The sequence below is a fragment of the Bombina bombina genome, chromosome 3 (genome assembly GCF_027579735.1).
Source record: "Bombina bombina isolate aBomBom1 chromosome 3, aBomBom1.pri, whole genome shotgun sequence".
NCBI classification, from domain to species: Eukaryota; Metazoa; Chordata; class Amphibia; order Anura; family Bombinatoridae; genus Bombina; species Bombina bombina.
The window spans coordinates 341073614-341098888 of record NC_069501.1 but is presented as its reverse complement, the minus strand read 5'-3'; positions in this window follow the sequence as shown (position 1 = coordinate 341098888).

Genomic DNA, 25275 nt, shown 5'->3' with positions numbered 1-25275 from the left:
AGAATAAGGACAGGTTACAGTAAGTGGATTTCTTATGAACCTCATGAGAGGAACAAATAGTGGTGGACTTACTTTTCTTGTTCTTCTGAAGGATAGGACATTGATACACTGAGTGAGATGGATCTCCACAGTACATGCAGAGATTCCTAGTCTTACGCCTCATCCTCTCTTCACTTGATAAAGGTCCTCTAACGACCCCAATCTCTATAGGAACTGATGTAGGAGGTGAGGGTCTAGGTGGCGTTGTGGATGAAGTATTCTTAACGTATGAGTCACTATGGAACTTCTCCCCACGTCTCTCTCTAAGTCTTCTGTCAATTTGAGAGGAGATCTTCATCAAGGCTTCTAAAGTGGAGGGTAGTTCGATCCTTGCCAACTCATCTTTCAGATTCTCCGCCAACCCTAAACGGAATTGGTTACAGAGTGCTATAGGACTCCAGAGGGAGTCTGAAGGATAGAGTTTAAACTCTGCGATGTATTCTTCCACGGGCCTCTTGCCCTGTTTGAGGTCTCTCATGTGAGCCTCAGCGGTCAGTTGAGTGTCTTTATCTGAGTATAAATCATCCATAACACTGAAGAAAGATTCTAAAGTGGCAAGGGCAGAATCCTCATGTTCACACAAGTTGTTTGCCCAAACCCTGGGCTCCCCTCTGAGAAATGTAATGACTGTAAGAACTCTTATTTTCTCTGTAGGGTAGGTTTTAGGACACAAAGTGAAAAGCAAGTGACAGGTGTTTTTGAATTGTTTATAAGTGCGTCTGGTTCCACTGAAAGTCTCAGGAAGAGATATTTGTGGCTCAGGTACAGAGTCGTGAGCAGACCTAGCAGCTATGGAGTCCTTAAACAGATCTTTTAGTGTCTTATTCTCGATCTGTAGTTCTCTGACTGCATGAGCTATTTGATCTACTTTCTGGGATAAGTTGTAGACCACTTGCGGAAGTTCTGCAGGTTCCATGTTGTTGATGGCTTAGTATTATGTAATGAGTGAACGGACTTCGTGACTTGTGAAACACAACTGCAGAACAGATAGTAAAAAGGATGGATGTTTCACCCCTTTGATAGGTATCACTATGGCAGCCAGTGATATCAGTTAAAGTAAAGAGGGTGAGTTAATATATATATCTATCTGAAGGAAGGAATCCTCTCTCTAAATGTTAGGTGAGTAGTAACCTAACAAATCAGTATTTTATGTCCCAAGCCGTTTCCAGACTGATAGGTGTCAGGAGATTTAAGTGGTAGCGTAGTGAATGAAATTTCAGTGTAAGACGTTGATTGAATTCTCCACAGGAGATAGCACTCTGTAAGACTAGGTTACAGTTGCTGCTCTTCGAATAGCATATTCACAAGAAGAGTAAGGCAGTTCCGTTACCTGTCTCTTTCAACTGCAGCTAGCAGCGTTCTGAGGACTGAGTGCAGGAGGCCGGGGAGGAGTCACTCCCTGACGCGCTGGAGTGATTGACAGTGCAGGACGCTAGCGAGTCCCGGTTTCTGTGATCTCCACTGCGGCTTGTTAGAATCCGGTAAGGTAGTTGAGTAGTATAATTCAGAAGAGTAAGACAGGAGTCTCACAGGGGAGACCGGGATCCTCAGCAGGAATCAGTTAGTCTTGAATTTAGTCCTCTGGGAAACGGCAAGTGCCGAAGTAGTTAGAAAGCTGAGTCCTTGAGTTGCAAAGTGAAAACAAACTTTAGCAAGAGGGAGGTTGCAACCACAAGAGAATATAACGAAAAAGTTTTTGTAATCCACAATAAAGCTGGGAAGCAAAATTATTCCAGAAGGAATAGGAGAGCTCAGTATGAGCAGAAGTTACTCCGTCTAAGCAACAAAATACTAAGCACCTGCCCTTAGAAGAACAGGTGTATTTAAAGACTCTGTGGGCAGGGCTTAGACAGTGCAGTTTGAGACTTAAAGGTAAAGGCATGCAGTGAAGAATCCTGACACAGTATAAACTTATTTAGTTTGTAGGATAGCCTTATGCTTGTCCCATGCATTTTAAAAGTCCCCCACAGTGTTTGTTGCTACTACCTCTTGAGGAAGTTTATTCCACTCTTTCTGTAAAGAAGTGCTTCCTCAAATTACTCCTGAATCTACTTCCCTTTAGCTTGAGCTCATGACCCCTTGTTCTTGAATTTTCCATTTTATGTAAAATACTCGCAGCCTCAGTTTTACTCAACCCTTTAATGTACTTGAAAGTTGCTATCATATCACCTCTTTCCCTTCTCTCCTCTAAGCTATACATATTTAGCTCATTGAGCCTATCCTGGTAAGTTTTACTTTTTAGACAATGTAAAACATGACTAAGGACCACTAGGTCCGAAACGTTGTACTTTTACTGGCTGCAATAAAACTTTTCTAATAGAATAAAATTGCCACAGCTCGATAGAGAGCAGTTGGATATGCTCAATGCTCCCATTACAGCACAAGATATATCGACGGTAATTAAAAACCTTTATCTGAGTAAAACCCCGGGTCCTGATGGACTTCCCGGGGAGTTTTACAAACTTTTGAACCCAGACGTTTTAGAATCTTTGCTGGTGCTTTTTAATGCCATCCTGAAGGGTGAGGCCCCCCATCAAATAGCTTTGCAGAGGCTCACATCACAATTATACCCAAGGCTGATAGGAATCCCTTGCTCTGCCCGATCTCCCTCCTCAACAATGATTACAAATTGCTTACTAAAATTCTAGCAAACAGGTTGGGGAGAATGATACCGAGTGTTATTCATTCTGACCAGATAGGGTTTGTTACGGGGAGATCCTTGGTGTTAAATGTTAGAAAAGTACAATTGGTTATTCGCATTTCTGGAGGGAGGGACTGAATAGGAGTGGTCTGCTTTGGTCACCGGCATGTCTTCTGGCAATCGACATGGAAAAGGCATTTGATAAGATCATTTGGGACCATCTTTACTTTACCTTGGCCAGATTTGGAGTGGGAGGCAGTTTCTTAGATACAGTAAAGTAAAATATATTTTCGCACAACCCCAAGCAGCTGTCATTGTTAATGGAGAATTATCCATTACTTTTCTTCTGAAGAGGGGCACAAGACAGGGGTGCCCGTTCTCTCCCTTGTTATTTGACCTTGCTATAGAGCCCTTGGCATACTTCATTCGTAAAGAAATGGAGGGTTTAGCAATTGGAAGGGTGAAGCTTCACCTTTCATTATATGCAGATGACATGATTCTTTTTGTGTCTGATCTGGTTACTAACCTCCAGAAGCTGATGTCTATTATTATGGGGAGACCTCATGATATACTATCAGCAGAGATAAGTTGGAATTGATGTGGCTGACACCGGTAAGTATACCGCGGCTGACAGGGTTTCAATTCAAGATAGTTAGGGGCCACTTTAACCCCTTAATGACCGGACCATTTTTCAATTTTCTTACCCTTAATGACAATGGCTATTTTTACATTTCTGCAGTGTTTGTGTTTAGCTGTAATTTTCCTCTTACTCGTTTACTTTACCCACACATATTATATACCGTTTTTCTCGCCATTAAATGGACTTTCTAAAGATACCATTATTTTCATCATATCTTATAATTTACTATAAGAAAAATATAAAATATGAGGAAAAAATTGCAAAAAAACACACTTTTTCTAACTTTGACCCCCAAAATCTGTTACACATCTACAACCACCAAAAAACACCCATTCTAAATAGTTTCTAAATTTTGTCCCGAGTTTAGAAATACCCAATGTTTACATGTTCTTTGCTTTTTTTGCAAGTTATAGGGCAATAAGTACAAGTAGCACTTTGCTATTTCCAAAACATTTTTTTTCAAAATTAGCGCTAGTTACATTGGGACACTGATATCTTTCAGGAATCCCTGAATATCCCTTGACATGTATATATTTATATTTAGAAGACATCCCAAAGCATTGATCTAGGCCCATTTTGGTATATTTCATGCCACCATTTCACCGCCAAATACGATCAAATAAAAAAAAAACTAAAATTTTTCACAATTTTAGGTTTCTCACTGAAATTATTTACAAACAGCTTGTGCAATTATGGCACAAATGGTTGTAAATGCTTCTCTGGGATCCCCTTTGTTCAGAAATAGCAGACATATATGGCTTTGGTGTTGCTTTTGGTAATAATAAGGCCGTTAAATACTGCTGCGCACCACACTTATAATATGCCCAGCAGTTAAGGGGTTAATTAGGTAGCTTGTGGGGTTAATTTTTAGCTTTAGTGTAGAGATCAGCCTCCCACCTGACACATCCCACCCCCTGATCCCCCCCTGACCCCCCTCAAACAGCTCTCTTCCCTCCCCACCTCACAATTGTCACCGCCATCTTAAGTACTGGCAGAAAGTCTGCCAGTACTGAAATAAAAATAATGTATTTTATTTTTTATTTATTTTTTGTCATACAGTCTGCAGTGATGGATCGCCCCTTACCCCACAACCTCCCTGATCCCCCAATACATCTCTCTAACCCTCCCACTCTATTTGCCGCCATCTTGGGTACTGGCAGCAGTCTGCCAGTACCCAATTTGCCCCCCAAAATAGTTTTTTTTTTACTTTTTTAATCTAATATTTGTTTTCTGTAGTGTAGCTGGCCCCCCTAAATAATGTACATCCCTCCCCCTCCCAGATCCCTTACTAAAGAACAGAGATGCCCCTGCATCTACATCGATATTTTTTTTTTACCAAGTGGGCTGCATATTTTGCGTGCCCGCATACGGGCAAGCACCCTCTCCCCCGCCCCCCCCGACCGCAACCGCCACAAGCTAAACAACGGGCAGCAAAAACCAGACAGTGTTAGATCGCATTGAAAATATACAAGTAAGGCAATCGTTGTTAAAAGGTGCTCCCACCCACCAACTACTTTGTACACATACATAGCCGATGCAGATGGGGCCACAGAGTGGCCCTTTCTGCATCGGTATGTAAAATGGGGGATTGTAGTGATGCATCAATATTGAGGCATCACTACAAGCCCTTGTAAGCAGCTGGAAGCGATCATGATCGCTTCCAGCACTTCAGACAACAGAGGACGTACCAGGTACGTCAACTGTCATTAAGGGAAGTTTTTTCAATGACGTACCTGGTATGTCCTCTGTCATTAAGGGGTTAAATATTTGGGAATCAAAATGACTGGAACCCTAATGTATGGTATGAAACCAATTATAGGTCACTAATTAGAGAAATTTGTAATCAAATGACTTCATGGAGATCTCTCCCGACATCGATTTTGGGTAGTGTAAACCTGATTAAAATGATTGTGTTTCCGAGGCTCTTGTTTTTGTTTCAGATGTTACTTGTCTTGTTGGGTTAAAAAGACTTGGGGATACTCAACTCTAAGATATTAGATTTTGTGTGGGCAGTTAGGATACTCAAAATTGATGGGTGGTTTGGGGCATGGGGGCTTACCAAATTTACAGTTATATAATTGGGCGGCCTTAGGTAAATTTATGTTGGATTGGCTTAGCGGGACACACCATTACACCTGGCAAGAGTTGGAACAAGAATTAGTGGCCCCATTGTCCTTGGCCATGCTCCCTCATCTGTCAGCTAAACAAGCTAATACACAATGGAAAGACTTTATTATGTTCAGGGAACCTTTAAAGGCTTGGAGAAATATTTGCAATAGGCTAAATACCTCTAATGTCTATACAAAGTTTTTACCTCTATGGTGAAACCCGGATTTCATAGTAGGATTCACTACGGCCCCTTTTAGTCTGTGGGCAGAAAGAGGGTTGATATATGTACATCCGTTTTTAGTTTTTAGAGAACGTGGAGAGTATTAAGTCCTTTCAAACCCTTAGAGGTGCATATGATATCCCCCTTAACCACCATTTTGCTTACTTACAGGCAAAACATTATGTTTCTTCGTTGATTGGTGAGGGTCATATATCTAGATACACACTCCCAGTTAACAATTTGGTAACCCTGTTCTCCCAGGGAATGTACTTGATCTTCCCCATTTACGGAAAGCTGCCGGAAAGTACGAATCAAAAAAATATAATGGATATAGCGGGCTGGTGGTCGGAGAAACTGGGGGAAAAAAATGTCACAACACGTAGTGGTGGATAGTATTAAGTCAGTAAAAAAAGAAACCTTGGCGCAAGGCATGAGACATTCTCATTTTAAACTACTGCACAACTCATACATAACACCCAGACTATGAGGCCCATTTATCAAGCTCCGAATGGAGCTTGAAGGGCCATGTTTCTGGCGAGTCTTCAGACTCAAACTTTTTTTTTTTTAATCCTTCCATGTATGATATGTATGTGTCAGTATTGAGGAATAAAGAATTAAAAAAAGGATGGTGGTTTGAGAACCTGCATTGAATACAGAGCCCTAAACAATATTACTATAAAAAACCGTTATCCTATTCCTCTGATCAGTGATGTATATATTTCTCTCCAGAATGCTTGCTACTTTATGAAACTTGATCTTCGTGGGGCATACAATCTCATTCATATTTTCCTGCAGCAGGTTACTGTTCAGCACTCTGTGAGGTTGTTTATCCGTGCAGGCTGCAAGGGTCCATACCAAAAACCCAATAATAAATAGAAAGTTCAAGCTGCAGCAGCACTGTATAAAAAGATTTTTTATTTATTTTCCAGACTTGCTCATTTTATACCCTTAACCAAGCTACCGTCTGCCTAAGAAATATTAACTCTTTTTCTTTTACATGTTGTTAGATTTCATGGCATACCTGTGAATATTGTTTCTGACAGAGGTCCTCAATTCATCTATACATTTTGGAGAACCTTTTGCAAGTTAATTGGAACAACTGTTTCCTGGTCTTCTGGTTACCATCCCCAAACGAATGGGTTAACGGAGAGAACGAATCAGAATCTCGAAGCCTATCTCAGAGCCTATGTCAATTCTTTACATACCAATTAGCCTGGCTTGCTGCCCCTAGTCGAGCTGGCAAAGAACACCCCCTGGCACTCTTCCCTGCGATGTTCTCCATTTCAATCTGCAGCGGGATATCAGCCTTGTGTCTTTCCTCTTGTCACCCAGTCTACAGGGGCTTCTGCTGCAGAACGTCACTTTACTGACCTCACTACTCATTGGCAACTAATTCACTCTCAATTACGTTCAGCTGTCTCCAGATACTAAAGGTTTGCTGATCATCATTGAGCTACTGCTCATGCATTTTCAGTTGGTGAACGTGCCTTGGTCTCTACCCAACATGTTCGGCTACATCAACCCTGTCATAAATTAGGGCCTAGATATATCGGCCCTTACAAGGTCCTTAAAAGTCTCCTGTTGCCTACAAAGTGGCTTTGCCAGAACCCTGCGTATACACTCAGTCTTCCACCCCTCACTACTCAAGCCCAACATCACAAACAGATATACTCGACTCAGACCTCCTCCAATCTAGCTTCATGGTGAACCGAAGTATGAGGTCACTAAGATCCTGGACTCCAGATACAGGCACAGGCAGCTTCTATACCTCTCGCACTGGAAGGGTTACTATGTGGCGGATCATTCCTGGATTCCAGCCATTGATGTGCATGCTTCATCTTTGGTCTCCAGGTTTCATGCTTTCCATCCCTCCAAGCGATCTCTGGGTCCCTGAGGTACCCTTTTAAAAATTGGGTTGTGTCACATTGCTCTGTCTCTGCGGTGGCCTGGGCACTCTTCTCTCACGGCCGTTGCCATGGTTGCGGCAGTTGTTGTGCATGCGAAAATGATGCCATCACCACATGCCGGGTCTTTATCCTGATTCCGCTCACCTGTCTGCTATCCTTGGCGCAAACCTTGGCCTATGTAAGTACCTCCTCACGTCTTATACCTTGCCCAAGTATGTTCTCTTGTGCTTGCTGGGTGCTTCTTTCTATTGTTCTGTTTCCTATTGCTAATTGGCTTACTGTTGCTGAACTCTGTCTGTCTGTGACCACTCTTAATTAACCCTTGAACTGCTGGATTGCCTTACTGTTGCTGAACTCTTCCTGTCTGTGACCGCTCTATTGATTAACCGCTGAACTTCTGGATTGCCTTATTGTTGCCGAACTCTGCTGGTCTTTGACAACTCTAATGATTAACCCCTGAACTGCTGTATTGCCTTAATGTTGCTGAACTCTGCCTGTCTCTGACCTCTCTACTGAATAACCCCTGAACTGCTGGTTTCCCTTATTTTTGCCAAACTTTGCTTGTCCCTGACCACTCTACTGAATATCCCCTGAACTGCTGGTTTGCCCTATTGTTGCCGAATTTTTCTTGTCTCTGACATGTTTTAACCCCTGATCTGCTGATCCCTTGGATTACCTTGCTTTATTTATCTTTCTCTGCATTACCCATTGGTTCCCTGTTTTCTCATCTCTACTGTGAGTATTGAATTGTATTCTCATTTATTTATTTCTTCTTTGTTCTGGGATATTTCCTTATCTTGCCACTTGATGCCAGGATAAGAAGACTACTGGCCAAGTTTTGTCTGATAGGGAAATATCCCACAAGCATTACAGCTAATGGTGAGCTGGCAGCAGTGTGCTTCCCACATTTAACATTGCACAACCCATTGCTCCCTGATCGTGCTCAGCAATCCTACGCAAGAGGGGTCTGTCAATTATCCCAATCAGATCTGATCAGTATGATTGAAATCAACCACAATTTAGGTGTTGGAGAGGTTAAGTAGCAGTAGTCTTAAGAAGTAGCAGTAGTCTTAAGACTGATGATACTTAACTAACATTTCAGGCTGGCTCTCGTGAACCTAAAATGCTGGGGCTTCAAAGTTGCTATCACAGCTTGGTAAATGGAGCCCATTGATAGTGCCGATCATTATTCGGTGCAACTAAATCTTATGCCTAGCTTACGAGTTTGGCATTAGCCTTAAAAAGCAGCGTTGAGAGGTCCCAACGCTGCTTTTTAATGACCGCTGGTATTACGAGTCAGGCAGGAAAGGGTCTACCGCTCACTTTTCTTCCGCGACTCGAGGCTACCGCAAATCCTTTTACGTCAATTGCGTACCCTATCTTTTTAATGGGACTTGTCTAACGCCGGTATTACAAGTCTTGGAAGAAGTGAGCAGTAGACCCTCTCCTTTCAAGACCTCTACCACATATAAAAGTCAGTAGTTAAGAGTTTTATGGGCTAACGCCGGAACATAAAGCTCTTAACTAAAGTGCTACAAAGTACACTAACACCCATAAACTACCTATTAACCCCTAAACCGAGGCCCCCCCACATCGCGAACACTAAAATAAAATTATTTAACCCCTAATCTGCCGACCGGAAATCGCCGCCACCTACATTATACCTACGAACCCCTAATCTGCTGCCCCTAACATTGCCAACACCTACATTATATTTATTAACCCCTAATCTGGTGCTCCCAATGTCGCCGCCACCTACCTACAATTATTAACCCCTAATCTGCCGACCGGACATCGCCGCCACTTTAATAAATGTATTAACCCCTAAACCGCCACACTCCCGCCTCGCAAACACTAGTTAAATTGTATTAACCCCTAATCTGTCTGCACTAACATCGCAGAAACCTACTTGCATTTATTAACCCCTAATCTGCCATCCCCCAATGTCGCCGCTACTATATTAAAGGTATTAACCCCTAAACCTAAGTCTAAACCTAACCCTAACCCCCCCTAACTTAAATATAATTTAAATTAAAGGAAATTAATTTAACAAAATTAAATAAATTATTACTATTTAAAACTAAATACTTACCGATAAAATAAACCCTAAGCTAGCTACAATATAACTAATAGTTACATTGTAGCTATCTTAGGATTTATATTTATTTTACAGGCAACTTTGTATTTATTTTAACTAGGTACAATAGTTATTAAATAGTTATTAACTATTTAATAACTACCTAGCTAAAATAAGTTTAAAATTACCTGTAAAATAAATCCTAACCTAAATTACAATTACATCTAACAATACACTATCATTAAATAAATTAACTAAACTACCTACAATTAATTACAATTAAATTCAATAAACTAAATTATGAAAAAACAAACATACTCTAAATTACGAAAAAAACAAACACTAAATTACAGAAAAAAAATTACAAGAAGTTTAAACTAATTACACCTAATCTAAGCCCCCTAATAAAATAAAAAGCCCATCAAAATAATAAAATGCCCTACCCTATACTAAATTACAAATAGCCTTTAAAGGGCCTTTTGTGGGGCATTGCCCCAAAGTAATCAGCTCTTTTACCTGTAAAAAAAAAATACCCCCACAACATTACAAACCACCACCCACATACCCCTACTCTAAAAGCCACCCAATACCCCCTTAAAAAACCTAACACTACCTCATTGAAGATCACCCTACCTTGAGCCGTCTTCAACCAGCCGGGCACAAGTGGTAATCCGATCCGGGCAGAAGTATTCATCCAATGGGGCAGAAGAGGACATCCAGACCAGCAGAAGTCTTCATCCTATCTGGGCAGAAGAGGACATCCTGACCGGGAGAAGGCTTCATCCAAGCGGCATCCACTATCTTCATCCATCTGACGTGGAGCAACTCCATCTTGAAGATATCCGGCGAGGAGCATCCTTCCAGGATGACGGCTAACGACGAATGACGGTTCCTTTAAATGACGTCATCCGAGATGGCGTCCCTCGAATTCCAATTGGCTGATAGGATTCTATCAGCCAATCGGAATTAAGATAGGAAAAATCTGATTGGTTGATTTAATCAGCCAATGGGATTGAAGTTAAATCCGATTGGCTGATTGGATCAGTCAATAGAATGCAAGGTCAATTCTATTCGCTGATCCAATCAGCCAATCAGATTGAACTTCAATCCGATTGGCTGAATAAATCAACTAATTGGATTTTTCCTACATTAATTCCGATGGAGTCAATCCTCATCAAATGGATGAAGATAGAAGATGCTGCTTGGATGAAGCCTTCTCCCGGTCAGGATGTCCTCTTCTGCCCGGATAGGATGAAGACTTCTGCTGGTCTAGATGTCTTCTTCTGCCCCATCGGATGAATACTTCTGCCCGGATCGGATGACCACTTGTGCCCGGCTGGTTGAAGATGGCTCAAGGTAGGGTGATCTTCAATGGGGTAGTGTTAGGTTTTTTTAAGGGGGTATTGGGTGGGTTTTAGAGTAGGGGTGTGTGGGTGGTGAGTTGTAATGTTGGGGGGTATTGTATTTTTTTTTTACAGGTAAAAGAGCTGATTACTTTGGGGCAATCCCCCTGAAAAAGGCCCTTTTAAGGGATATTTGTAATTTAGTATTTAGGTAGGGCATTTTATTATTTTGGGGGGCTTTTTATTTTATTAGGGGGCTTAGATTAGGTGTAATTAGTTTAAACTTCTTGTAATATTTTTTCTTTTCTGTAATTTAGTGGGGGGGTTTTCCATAATTTAATGGAGTTTTTTTTTTGTAATTTAGTTTATTGAATTTAATTGTAATTAATTGTAGGTAGTTTAGGTAATTAGTTTAATTATAGTGTAGTGTTAGGTGTAATTGTAACTTAGGTTAGGATTTATTTTACAGGTAATTTTGTGCTTATTTTAGCTAGGTAGCTATTAAATAGTTAATAACTATTTAATAACTATTGTACCTAGTTAAAATAAATACAAAGTTGCCTGTAAAATTAAAATAAATCATAAGCTATATACAATGTAACTATTAGTTATATTGTAGCTATCTAATGGTTTATTTTATAGGTAAGTATTTAGTTTTAAATAGGAATAATTTATTTAATTGTAGTTATTTTATTTAGATGTATTTAAATTATATTTAAATTAGGGGGGGTGTTAGGGTTAGACTTAGGTTTAGGGGTTAATATCTTTATTATAGTGGCGGCGACGTTGGCAGCGGCAGATTAGGGGTTAATTAATTTAATATAGTTGCAGTGAAGTTGGGTGGGCAGATTGAGGGTTAATAACTATAATGTAGGTGTCGGCGATGTTGGGGGCAGCAGATTAGGGGTTTATAAGTATAATGTAGGTGGCGGCGGTGTCCGGAGCGGCAGATTAGGGGTTAATAGGATAATGCAGGTGGCGACAATGTCGGAGGCGGCAGATTAGGGGTTAATAAGTGTAAGATTAGGGGTGTTTAGACTCGGGGTTCATGTTAGGGTGTTAAGTGCAAAAGTAAAAAAAAAAATAGCAGCAGTCCAAAATAATAGTTACAAATCGTTTATTGTAGCCAAAAGCACAAAGGAAGATTGTCCTTCATCATGCTATACCTACATAACTTCCACTTCCTACTTATATAACCAACAAGGTGCACACCCACCAAACAGCAATTAACACTTTACATACCATGACCGTCATTGATTTCTTAATGGCATATGCAAATATCCTAACATTATTTTTCTAAAATTACTCTTTGCAAATTAATAACTTGTTCTCCTATATACAAAAGAGAGAAATTAAACATTACACAGTTAATAGAGAACATCAAAATATATCAAGGAAATCTGTCCACATTTGAAAAAAGAATATTTTTGTTTTTTTCTTTTTTTCTTATTGGTGACACCACTATTAATATACAACACTATCCAATCACTAGAGTTAATATTGCATCTCAAATATCAAGAATATTTTTTTTCTACAGAAAAACAGACAAATCATAATCTTTATTCATACCTATTGGTGCTACTGAATTTAAAGTAAAAATCCAGAGTTCCTCTCTCTGTTTAAGGTGCTGCTCTCTATCGCCCCCTCGCCTACAAGGTAAAATATGCTCTAATATTTGGAATCTAAGTTGGCTAACCCCATGTTGGGCCTCCATAAAATGAGTAGCAACTGGTGATTTCAATTTTTTTCTCCTAATACCTGACTTATGCTCAGTAATCCTATCCCTAACCCTACAATTTCATTTCATCTACATAAATAAGACCACACGGGCACTTAAGGAGGTATAGTAAGAAACTCTTTAATCCAAATTTTTGTTCTGATTGAGGATGTACAAAATTTGGCCACTTTATCATGTTATTACAATGAGAGCATCCCAAGCAGGGATAGCAACCTACGTTTTTCTTTGTGATATAACTTTGTCTATCAGTTTTGGAACTGCCAATATCCACTTTTACTAGAGTATCTTTTAAATGTATCCCTCTTTTATAAGCTGGCAAAGGAACATTCTGAAACTCTGGTATACCCGGATTACAATTTTTTAAAATATACCAATGTCTATGAATAATCTTCTGGATCTGAGTGCTCAATTCATTATATTTAGAAACAAATACCAATCTGTATTTACTTCTATCCCCTTAGTTTTTACTTGTGGCTTGAGCAAATTATCTCTAGTAATCTCCATAGTGTTCTTACTCTCTTTTTCAATCAATTCTTTATCATATCCTCTGTCCAAAAAAATATTACCCATCTCCCTGAGTCTTTCTTCACTTTTTCTGTCATCTGACACAATGCAGCAAACTCGCATAAATTGACTCTTGGGTAAAGAATTCCTTAAGGACAGAGGATGTGCACTACTGGCCAATAATAGATAATTTCTCTCAGTTTCTTTTTGGTACAAATCCACCTTAATTCTACCATTCTCTTTAATCACCAGCGTATCAAGAAACTCTAAACTCTCCTCGCTATGAACCAAAGTTTATTTAATATTCATTGTGGCTGAGTTCAAAGTCGCCACAAATTGCAATAGGCTTCCAATGTTGCCCAGCCATATGCCAAACACGTCATCAATATAGTGCCACCATGTGGCGCCATATTCCTTAAATAGATTGTTATTATATACTAATTTCTTTTTTTTTTTTTTAAGTTTTCAAAAGAGCTTTATTTAAGAAAGAGACTCAGTACAAGAAAAAGAACAGGTACGATATAAAGCGCATACAGACATCATACCACATATTGGACAGTGATGGCACCATAAATTAAAAAGAAAGTGTGGGGCAACAATATGTCCTTATCAAGACAACTTGTGAATAAAGTTTGTTGAGTTCTTGGGTGAATAAGTGTCCAAACGTGATTGGAATTAAGAATTATATCTATATTTCCTGAGGGCAGCAAAAGGTTGGAGACAAATCTGGGGGTATGGTACAATCATATGTTAATAAGACATGTTCGTATCAGGTTATATTGCGGTATACACATTGCGTCTAGAGGAATTAAGATTATATCTATAAAACATTCTGACATAACAAAGGAAAAGCTCAAAACAAGACAAACAACCATTCCAGTTATTAAGAGAGTAAGGGTAGAGAAGAAAAGGGGGGGGGGGAGGGGGGGTCCAGCTGGGATGAATAGAGACAATGCTAGTATCTGTCTAGGATATTGCAGTGGGTGAGTGTAGGAGGGTCTGCCAGTAAAACTGAATGTTGTGATATAGTGGCAGACATCCATTTTTAAAAAAAGTGTATTCTTCTATTGAGAGGAGTTCAGATGTATTATGTAACCATTCCTGCAATGTAGGGACTGTTGGGGATTTCCACCTACGAGCAATCAGCAGCCTAGCACTATTCATGCAATATTGCAGGAGCTTCCACTGAATTTTACATGTTTTACCTGGGTTATGACTAAGAAGGGCTGTAAGAGGAGATAAGTGAAATTGGTCCCCCATCATGACCTTCAGATGTGCCGAGACGGCCTTCCAAAAGGGATGTAGTTTCGGGCAGTGCCACCAAATATGCGCTAACGTGCCAGGAGACCCACAACCCCTCCAACATGTTGCATTAGTGCAAGGGTACATGTGTTTGAGCCTAACTGGGGTAAGGTACCATCAAAATAAAATTTTGTGGTTCATCTCTAGAATCCTGGGGGAGGACGAGGATTTAGAAGCGTGGTAACAAATATTTTCCCATTGTTCTCTGGATATAGGGAGATCTAAGTCTGACTGCCAAGTGGATTCATATGAGGAGGTAGGTAATGTAAGAGTGTTGTCTAACAACTTTTTGACAATTGAAAGGGACCCTCTGGGTACCGTCCCTCCATGACAAAGGCGTTCAAAACAAGTCAACTCTCTCAGAAGCTCGCTTTTGTGAGGTGAAGAGCCTAGTAAGTGTGTTAGTTGGGCAAATTTCAGCCATCAAGAGAAAACAACCCCCGCAATGTCAGTCAGCAGAGTCCTTGACTTCAGTTTCCCCCCCTCGGTCAAACATGTAAACGGGATTGTCTGGTTCACTCCCAGATGACATGGTTCTGTTGGAATTATCCCTCTATTAAACTCTGCGTTTAGTGGTATTGGCATCATGGGGGATATAAACGAAGAAATGCCTCTAGTCTTGTCCCATGTTTGAAAGATGTGTGAGTAAAGGTGCAATGATCTACGTATGCAGGTCTACAGTTATGGCTAATCCAGCAGAGCGGACCTATAGTAGGGGAGCCCAGTAAGTGGAAGTCAATGGAAATCCAGGCTTTAGTGGGAGCGTGTTCATGCCATTCCCAAACTCTTTGTAGTGTCACTGCTTTGTAATATTGAGAAACTAGTGGCACTCCCAGCCCACCCCCACCCAGTGGTTTTGTAAGGACTTTTTTACCAATACGAGGTTTAACTTTACCCCATATGAAAGAGTATATTAGAGCCTGGAGTTGATTCAGGTAAGTCACGGGTAGGTGTATCGGGGCAGCTTGGAGGATATAAAGGATCTGGGGGAGGGTGGTCATCTTGACCGCTTGTATCCACCCCACCAAGAAATAGGTTTGGATTGCCAAGTTTCAAAGTCTCTCTTTAATTTGAGCAGTATGGGTAAATAGTTGTATTTACATATTTTGTTAACTGTAGAGGCAAGATGGATGTCAAGATATTTAATTTTATCTTGCAGTATTCTATATTGACAATGGGCTCTAAGGGCTTCAAAGTCTCTTCTCTGCATATTAATGTTAAAGACTTCTGATTTTTGGGCATTAATCAGGAAATTAGAATGACTACCAAATCTGTCAAATTCACCTAGTAAGTGTGGCAGGGATTTAGACGGGTGGGTGAGTAAAGTAAGAACATCATCAGCATAGAGGGTAAGTTTGTATGTGTTTGGTCCCAGTTTCAGGCCAGTAATGTGGGGGTTATTCCTTTTGTGTGAAACAAGCACCTCGATCGAGATGGCGAATAGCAGAGGGGACAAGGGACACCCCTGTCTCGTACCATTTTGTATTTTAAAACCACTAGACAGTGTCCCATTCGTTCGAACCCTTGTGGTGGGGCAGGAGTAGAAACTAAAAATCCTTTGGGTCATAGTCGGGCCAAAGCCAAAGGCCCCTAGGCTATGTTATAAGAAGTTCCAATCCAGCCGGTCGAACGCCTTTTCAGCGTCAGTAGAAATTAAGATAGAGGGAACGTTCGACCGACCGGACTGTTCAATCAAATGTAAGACTCTGATAGTATTGTCTTGCGCTTCTCTTTTTGGTATAAAACCCGTTTGGTCGACGGGAATAATTTGAGGGAGGATCAGATTTATTCGGGTCGCCAAAATCTTAGCGTAAAGTTTTAAATCGGTGTTCAGAAGGGAGATTGGTCTGTAATTGTTCACCGATGTGGGGTCTTTACCGGGCTTTGCTATAACAGAAATTAATGCCTCAAGAGAACTTTTGGACCACTTCTCCCCCTTATCAATAGATTAAATAGAATTAAGTTTGCGCTCCTTAAGGGTTCTAGCCAATGACGGTCCTATTTTATTTGATCTATCTAAATAAAGTTTTTTAAGGTATAATGCTCTAGTCTGTGCCTCCGAGTACAGCAAACGATTAAGCTCATTCCTGCAGTGTCTAAGTTGGTTGAATAAAGAGGCATCCCGAGGTGATTCCTGATGCTGTCTCTCTAAAGTGAGTATAGATTGTAAAGTGTTCTCGTACCGTGTTCTGTATTGTTTCTTAAGTGTTGCTTTATGTTTAATGAGTTCGCCTCTTAGGACAGTTTTGTGGGCCTCCCATAGGGTATGGGGGGAGATGTCTTCTGTGGCGTTTAGTCTAAAGTATTCCTCTATTGTTTCCGCCAACTGTTTAGTTAATGCATCGTTTTTAAGTAGGGACTCGTCTAATCTCCAGACAAATGGGGAGATGGGTGTATTCAACCACTTTAGGCTAAGGGAAACCATCGCATGGTCTGACCAAGTCGTTAGGGTGATGTCAGCGTCGTTGACCGATTCATATAAGAGTTGGTCAATGAAGATGTACTCAATCTGCGAGTAGGTCTTGTGAGGGTTAGAGTAGAAGGTATAGGTGTGTTGCGAGTGGTGTTTCAATCTCCAAGTGTCTAATAAGGCTAGGTCCTGGATTAAGGAAGTGGTATCAGATAGTATTTTGGGGTGAACACAACTTCGACCAGAGGAGCAATCCAGGAGTGGATCTAAGGCTAAATTACAATCCCCCGCAAGAATTACAGGACCTTTCTGATGCGAGAGTATATAACGCTTTACTTTAGATATAAATTTAGCTTGTTTGGTATTGGGAGCATAGATATTGGCCAAGGTGAGAGGCCGATTGTGAATAAGGCCTGTAACTATAACCCATCTACCTCCAGGGTCAGCTTCAACTTTGTCTAATTGAAAAAGTACATTTTTACTGATTAGAATCCCCACTCCCCCCACCTTCCTAGCATTATGAGCAAAGTATCCTGTTGAGTAATCTCTGTTTGCAAATGTGGGTGAATTGTCTTTGGGGAAGTGGGTCTCCTGTACAAAAACAATGTCGGCCTTAGTTTTCTTGAACCATGTTAGGGCTACAGAGCGTTTTGTAGGGGAATTTAACCCTTTAGCATTCTGTGAGACTATGTGTAATGTTTGGTTAGCCATGTTTACTGCAATACATGTGTGCGAATAATTTGGGTCTGAAGAGGTTGGTTACATCTTATAGGGCTATGATGTTGTTGTAAATAAAAGCATAAGCTTACCTGGCCTTTGAAGTTCTTGTCGCAACAATTATCCCAGCTGGACCGGGGAAGAAGGGTGGGAAGAGAGAGGGGGGTGGAAGAATAGGTAGTAAGAGCGAGTCTGGAATGGTAAAAAACATATATAAATATTATAACAATTAACAAATTATAACTAGCAGAGTATAGCTCCTTCAATACAGAAATTCTCATATTTTTCTCTCAGGAGAGATCCTAGAGGAGGAAAATGTGACTGCTACAACTCGTGTTAGCAGGTTGGTTAACAGGAACTAGCAAACAGAGTGGAAATGCATTAGAGATTAGAGATGGACCATACATAGAAACACATTTTAACTATATATGTAGAAGTGGCTCGTAGTGAAATACAAGGTGAGTTCTAGTCGTTAGAAGACTGGGTCAGAAAAAATAGAAATAATGCTCAGCAAGCAGGGTGCCCCCTGAGTACTCCTTCATGTAATCCGATCTTGATCTGTAGATGGGCTTTTGGCTACTGTTTTGCTGCGTTTGTGGCGGGTGACCCTACTCCACTCCTGGCGATGGGGTCTCTGCTCCAGGGGAGCTGGGGAAGAATCCTGGATAGATGGGAGCTCTGGCACTTTAATACCCAGTTGTGAGCAAAAAGCTTCCAGATCCTCTGGTGATTTATAAACCACTGTAGTGTTGTCCTTAATAACTTTCATGCAGAAAGGGAATCCCCAGCAGTAGGGAATTTTTATTTCTCTTAGTAGCACTGTAAGAGGTCTGGCTTCTCTTCTTTTGGATAATGTCATTTGGCTCAGGTCTGCAAAGAAGTGGAGGGCATGACCCTCAAATGTTATAGGGGCTTGCTTCCTGGCAGCTGATAATATGCACTCTTTATCTTTGAAACTTGTAAATCTAAGTATAATGTCCCGTGGGGGAGCTGAATCCTTAGCTGGTGGTCGAAGGGCACGGTGGAATCTGTCCAGCTGATAGTCCACAGGGTTTCCATTTTGATTCATATTTTTGAAAAAAGAGAGGACCTTTGCAGATGCTGGTGTTGTGCCTTTACTGTTTTTTTTGGTTCTGGGCCCCTTCTTTGAAGCCATGAAAGAGCTGTATATATGAAGCTGAGTGTAAAGCCAATGCAGGAATGAATAAAGAAATGCTCAGGGTAAGGTTATGAGCTATAACGGAAACCAGAGCTAATGGTCAATCTGCGCTACCAGCAGCTGTGATTATTATTTAGAAAGAATTTGCCTTTTCGCAGGTTAGAGATTAAAGATGGCGCTTATAGTAAAAACACAGCCTTCCTGGGTCACCCACAGTCAATGTGATTGCAGCTCAGTGGTTGATAGTGTAATCTCTGTCTAAAAGCGATTATCTGATGGTATTAGTAAAGTGCCAAGTGTATGTGCAAAAAATTGTGCAAATATTAATAAAGTGCAGAAAATTTAAATACTTAAAATAGGTGAGGTTTAATCGATAATTATTTATCTGAAATATATTATAAAGTGAATACGTGTAATCATAAAACCAGACAGGTAAATGTCTATTAGCATATGCCTCTATGGATTACTCAAAAAAAGGGGTGAAATGATCATCTGATCAGAAATCAGTCTGTAATTTAAAACTGTGTATGGTGTTTAGAAAGTGCTATAAGATAGAATTAGGCGAAGGAAAACAGTCTCTTCATTGATTATTAAAATTATAAATATTAGATCTATAAATGTAGATTCAAATACTTAAATAGTGTAATGTGGGATTTAAAACACAAATTATCAACAGTTAATAAAAATGTATCAGAACATTCGGATTGTATGTAGTGGTGATGGTAATAAATGCACAATGAATAAGAAATTAGGCTCTGCCTAAAATTTAATCTGTTATAAATAAGTGCAAACAAATCTTATTATTGCTAAAAACGGACGTCTCCGTGTAACATCAAAGTTAAAATTAAGGTTGCCACCACATTTAAAAAGGAGAAATTGGCTTATAGACAGAAAAATTCCGGATATCCAATTGAACAATCTGTATTATAAACGGGAAATCTTTTCTTACCCGTAATCAGTCCACGAAATCAGTTTGGAGGGGAGATTTTTCTGACTTACTCCCAAACAATTCAGCCGTCAGTCCTGTAGATAGAAAATTACCGCCGTAGCGGAGTGACGTCACTTTTTTTATAGACGCTGTCTGCAGAGTGCAATCTGATTGGTCCTTAGGTGGGCAGTGTCAGATTTCTCACTGCCGTGATCCTTTTGAATGGAGTATCCACTCTTAAGTGCCAACGAGCACGCAGGATACTGTTTAGATCATCCGCTGTAAGGGGACAGCAGTCTCAGCGGTGTGTAGATACTATAGTCTCACCTCACTTCAAAGATAGAGCCGGTCTGATGCACACAGTTTCCAAATGTGCAGTAGATGTAGAATCTTTTATTTCAAAAGTGCTGGTGCCTATATGGAAAGTGCTGGTGCTATTTCACGGATTTTGTTAACCAGACATTAACCAAGGCAGTATTTATGAAATAAAAAGTTTTTTTGGAAGCAGAATATCAATTCAAACTGCAAATGTAGCAACAAAGTTCAACAAAGTTCATAGGCAACTAACATCAACGTGTTTCTCCCTGTGCAGGGCTTTTTCAAGATGAAAGTGTTGGCAACAGTTGCACCTTTTTAAAGGTGTTCCCAATTTTCTATTGGTTCAATGAAATTAGTTAAGGTGGTTTAGGCAATTTCATAAGGTGGTATTGGCAAACCTCTATTTGGGCAACCTTACTAATAATTTATGTGCAAATACATATATAACAATTCCAAATGTAAAAGAATTTTCAGTATTTAGAAGTATATCAGTTAAAACCTATATTATTAAAAATTCTTAAAAAGTACACAGATATCTAAATAAATTTATTAGATGTAAGATATTCATATCCAATAAAAATTTGGATCTAAATTATGGAATATAAATATAGCTCTATGACTAGGAGCATTAATACATACATATAAATGAATACTTTTAGTAATATATAAAAATAGTAAATATATAAATATAGAAATGAATTCATAAGCTTAAATCTTATTGTTATTATTCAGGACAATGACTCATACGAGGGATTCCATTTCTTATAATATAAGAGTGAAGGAATAGTGACCAGAAATTATTAAAAATTAATAAAAATTTATAAAAAAATTGATAAAAATTAATAAAAATTAGTAAAAAATCTAAAATGGGGTTAGTCCAACAGAAATGGTGAAATATCAAGTTCTGAGTTCAGTCGATTTGGAAATAATGTCTCATGTTTATAAATGAACTCTGCTTCTTTCAGTTTAAGAAATTTTTCTATATTTCCACCTCTCCAATTTTGTTTGACATGTAATATTCCCCAATATTTAAGATCTGATGTTTTACCTTTATGTTTTAATTTAAAATGTTTATATAAATTGGTGTCATCAATTCCTTTTTCAATACAAAGAAGGTGCTCCCTTATTCTATCTTTGACCATTCTTTTTGTCTCCCCAAAATAGATTAAATCACATGTGCATTTAAGGGCATATATAACTCCCTTGGTAGTGCATCTGATGCATTCTTTAATTTTAATTTCTTCTCCTGATTTTGGGACCTTTAGTGTACTTCTTTTATCACTATGTTTGCAGGCCTTACACGAGTAGCACGGAAAGAAACCTGAAATTTTTTCTCCCTGTAGGTCTTTTTGTGTAAAGCTCCGTGTTTTCATGTTCGGTATACTAGGTGCCAAAATGGACTTAAAATTTTTTGTTTTCTTAAAAATCATTTTAGGTTTAGATGGGAGGGAGTCTCCTATTATGGGATCTTCTTTAAGTATGGCCCAATGTTTATTGAGGATTTTTCTCATGAGGCCATGGTCTGCACTAAAATCTGTAATAAATGGGACATTAATTATTTCTTTATTCTCTTTAATATCTTTTTGTTTATAAATGAGTAGGGAATCTCTTTCTGTTTCTTTAGCTCTTTTTACAGCTTTATTTACAGTATCTTCATTATAACCTCTATCCTTGAACTTTTCTATTAATACCTCAATTTGATTCCCAAAGTCACACATTCTAGAACAGTTTTTCCTTATCCTTAAACTTTGTCCAACAGGGATATTATCTTTCCACTGTTGCAAATGACAGCTGTTTGCGTGAACAAAGCTATTGGAGTCCACTTCTTTAAAGTGCGTTTTCATTTGTATTGAATTATTAATAACCATAATTTCTAAATCTAAAAACACAATTTTTTCTTTGCTGTAATTAAAAGTGAAGTTCAGGCCACTGTCATTAGTGTTCATGTTTTTAAAGAGGCAAAGTAATTTTTCTTCTGTCCCCCTCCATAGAAGTAGAAAATCATCGATGTACCGTCTATAGAGCACGAGGTCTGCATCTGGAAAAAGGACTCCTCCCAATTTCCAACAAAGAGATTGGCATAACTGGGCGCAAACCTCGTGCCCATAGCCGTACCCTCGATTTGTAAATAAAATTGCTTATCATGCATAAAATAATTATTTTTTCATATGAACTCTATACTTGTAAGTAAAAATTATTTTTGTTCAGTCATTATATCAGGATCAGTATCTAAATATTTACTGATAGCTTGTATGATCTATCACCGTGTAGAGTGATGTTATATCTCCCGTAACTAAAATCAGATTTTCTTCCCATACTGTATCTCTTAAAATAGTTAAAACCTCAGTCGAGTCTTTTAAATAAGAATCTAATTTCTTAACAAATTTTTATAGGTAAATGTCTACATAGTGTGAAAGATTTGATGACAGAGAGCCAATCCCGGAGATAATTGGTCTCCCTGGAGGTTGTTCTAAATTTTTGTGAATTTTTGGAAAGAAGTAGAGCACCGGGACCCTCGGAAAAGTAGGGTCCATGAATTCTACCTCCTTCTCATTAAGTATGCCCAATCTTTTGCCCTTTCCTATCAATTTCTTAAGACATGCTGCAAATTTGTTAGTTGGATTTAGTTCTAATTTTTTATATGTTTTGGTCTCACCTAACAGTCTATTGGCCTCAAGTTTGTAGTAGCTTGTATCCATCACTACAATCCCGCCGCCCTTATCGGCGGGCTTGATGGTTACATCTTTATTCTTTTTTAAGTTCTCTAAAGTTAATATCTCCTTTTTAGTCATATTTATTTTTGTAAATTTCGAGAACTTACTTCTCCTTAAGTCTTTAAGGACCAATTGTTCAAAGGTGTCTAAGTGAGTTCCTTTTGATGAAACAGGGTTAAAAGTGGACTTAGTTCTTAAATTAGTATGGATAAAATTATCTTGTTTAGTACTGATTCTATTGGTACAACTTGTTTCCAGTGGACTTTTCATATAAAATCTTTTTATTGTGAGATTTCTCACGAACTTCCTAATATGTATGTGTGTATTAAATTTGTTTAGTCTCACACTAGGAGCAAAGGATGAGAAGGAGGTGGAATTCCTGGACCCTACTTTTCCGAGGGTCCCGGTGTTCTACTTCCTTCCAAAAATTCACAAAAATTTAGAACAACCTCCAGGGAGACCGATTATCTCCGGGATTGGCTCTCTGTCATCAAATCTTTCACACTATGTAGACATTTACCTACAAAAATTTGTTAAGAAATTAGATTCTTATTTAAAAGACTCGACTGAGGTTTTAACTATTTTAAGAGATACAGTATGGGAAGAAAATCTGATTTTAGTTACGGGAGATATAACATCACTCTACACGGTGATAGATCATGCAAAGGGAATACAAGCTATCAGTAAATATTTAGATACTGATCCTGATATGATGACTGAACAAAAATAATTTTTACTTACAAGTATAGAGTTCATATGAAAAAATAATTATTTTATGCATGATAAGCAATTTTATTTACAAATCGAGGGTACGGCTATGGGCACGAGGTTTGCGCCCAGTTATGCCAATCTCTTTGTTGGAAATTGGGAGGAGTCCTTTTTCCAGATGCATGACTGTGGTGCAGACCTCATGCTCTATAGACGGTACATCGATGATGTTCTACTTCTATGGAGGGGGACAGAAGAAAAATTACTTTGCCTCTTTAAAAACATGAACACTAATGACAGTGGCCTGAACTTCACTTTTAATTACAGCAAAGAAAAAATTGTGTTTTTAGATTTAGAAATTATGGTTATTAATAATTCAATACAAACAAGAAGTGGACTCCAATAGCTTTGTTCACGCAAACAGCTGTCATTTGCAACAGTGGAAAGATAATATCCCTGTTGGATAAAGTTTAAGGATAAGGAAAAACTGTTCTAGAATGTGTGACTTTGAGAATCAAATTGAGGTATTAATAGAAAAGTTCAAGGATAGAGGTTATAATGAAGATACTGTAAATAAAGCTGTAAAAAGAGCTAAAGAAACAGAAAGAGATTCCCTACTCATTTATAAACAAAAAGATATTAAAGAGAATAAAGAAATAATTAATGTCCCATTTATTACAGATTTTAGTGCAGACCATGGCCTCATGAGAAAAATCCTCAATAAACATTGGGCCATACTTAAAGAAGATCCCATAATAGGAGACTCCCTCCCATCTAAACCTAAAATGATTTTTAAGAAAACAAAAAATTTTAAGTCCATTTTGGCACCTAGTATACCGAACATGAAAACACGGAGCTTTACACAAAAAGACCTACAGGGAGAAAAAATTTCAGGTTTCTTTCCGTGCTACTCGTGTAAGGCCTGCAAACATAGTGATAAAAGAAGTACACTAAAGGTCCCAAAATCAGGAGAAGAAATTAAAATTAAAGAATGCATCAGATGCACTACCAAGGGAGTTATATATGCCCTTAAATGCACATGTGATTTAATCTCTTTTGGGGAGACAAAAAGAATGGTCAAAGATAGAATAAGGGAGCACCTTCTGTGTATTGAAAAAGGAATTGATGACACCAATTTATATAAACATTTTAAATTAAAACATAAAGGTAAAACATCAGATCTTAAATATTGGGGAATATTACATGTCAAACAAAATTGGAGAGGTGGAAATATAGAAAAATTTCTTAAACTGAAAGAAGCAGAGTTCGTTTATAAACATGAGACATTATTTCCAAATGGACTGAGCTCAGAACTTGATATTTCACCATTTCTGTTGGACTAACCCCATTTTAGATTTTTTACTAATTTTTATTAATTTTTATAAATTTTTTATTAATTTTTATTAATTTTTAATAATTTCTGGTCACTATTCCTTCACTCTTATATTATAAGAAATGGAATCCCTCGTATGAGTCATTGTCCTGAATAATAACAATAAGATTTAAGCTTATGAATTCATTTCTATATTTATATATTTACTATTTTTATATATTACTAAAAGTATTCATTTATATGTATGTATTAATGCTCCTAGTCATAGAGCTATATTTATATTCCATAATTTAGATCCAAATTTTTATTGGATATGAATATCTTACATCTAATAAATTTATTTAGATATCTGTGTACTTTTTAAGAATTTTTAATAATATAGGTTTTAACTGATATACTTCTAAATACTGAAAATTCTTTTACATTTGGAATTGTTATATATGTATTTGCACATAAATTATTAGTAAG